This window comes from Parus major, chromosome 23, assembly GCF_001522545.3.
Source record: "Parus major isolate Abel chromosome 23, Parus_major1.1, whole genome shotgun sequence".
Taxonomy (NCBI): domain Eukaryota; kingdom Metazoa; phylum Chordata; class Aves; order Passeriformes; family Paridae; genus Parus; species Parus major.
Genome location: NC_031791.1, coordinates 2381323 through 2382560, shown reverse-complemented (window position 1 = coordinate 2382560; position 1238 = coordinate 2381323). Strand labels below are relative to the sequence as shown.

Sequence of the window (1238 nt, the reverse complement as noted above, 5' to 3'; positions counted from 1 at the left end):
TGCCAGGCCTGGAGAGGAATTGCTGTGTCTGACCCAAATGGGAAAGCAGCAGCTCACACTGTGTGTGGAGTTTGGAGTTACACACTGAAGAACTGCAGGGTTACAAATGTATGAAAAACAGAAAAGCTGAAATCCTGAGGCATCAGGAAGGGTTCTTAGAGCTCAGCTGGTTCTGTGGGCAATGAGGCCTTCCCCAAGACAAGGTTGCTCCAACCTGGCTTTGAAGACTTCCAGCAGCCACAGATTGTCTGGGAATTCCATCCCAGCCCCTCATGGCCCTCACAGGGAGGAATTTCATCCCAATTTCCCATCTAAACCAACTCTTTTAGCTCTAATGAAGGAGTGGCTCAGAGGGGTCTTGTGGGTCCTGGAATGTCCTTGCAGGGCAAAGACTTGGACGTGAGGGTTGATAGGACAAAAAGATACAGCCTTAAGAACCAGGGGAGGTTTAGGCTGGAAATCAGGAGGAATTTCTTCCCAATATCCCTTTAGCTCTCCTTTAGCTCTCTTTAGTGAGAGCAGGGGGTCAGAGGAGGCCCAGGATTGCCCAAGGGATCTTGTGGGTCTTGGAATGTCCTGGGCAGAGCCAGGAGTTAGACCTGAGGGGTGACAGGACAAAACAGCCTTAAGCTGCACCAAGGAAGGTTTAGGTTGGAAATCAGGAGGAATTTCATCCCAATATCCCACCCAAACCCACTCTCATTTAGCTTTGTGGGAGCAGTGGTCCCAGCAGTGCCCAAAGGATCTTGTGGGTCTTTTGCACAGGGATTCGGAATTTTAAATTCTGCTGCAGAGAGAAATAGGAATGGAAAAATGGATCTCTGAGAGGGATCATTTCCTGGGTGACTCCAGATGGGGAATTTTGCACAGGGATCTGGGATTTACATGTTTCAAGTAATCTAAAGTCCATTGTGGATTGTAGAGCCCTTCCATCTGGAATACTCCAGTTTTAGGATAACAAAGCCAATTTTTCAGCATTTCCATGTGTCATAACCAAGTCTTTGCTTTCCCAGATTCCCAGGATTGGTGTCCAGTGGATGATTGTCCCACCTCTCCATCTATCCATCCCCTCCCCACCTCCCTGCTCCCGCCCCTGCCGAGGCTGCGGAGAAGCTGCTGCACCTCCCTGGAATTCCCGAAGGGCTGCTGGATCCACCTGCTCCATCCTGCTGGATCCACCTGCTCCATCCTGCTGGATCCACCTGCTCCATCCTGCTGGATCCACCTGCTCCATCCTG

General features: G+C 50.5%; 1 protein-coding gene across 1 annotated transcript in view; it reads left to right on the top strand.

The window, feature by feature from the left end:
• CSMD2 (CUB and Sushi multiple domains 2) overlaps positions 1 to 1232 on the top strand; it is a 258061-nt gene extending 256829 nt beyond the window's left edge. Inside the window, exon 68 of the mRNA XM_033519645.1 lies at positions 1014 to 1232. The gene's annotated coding sequence lies outside the window, so the exon portion shown is untranslated. The remainder of the gene's footprint in view (positions 1 to 1013) is intronic.
• The last annotated feature ends 6 nt before the right edge of the window (positions 1233 to 1238 follow it).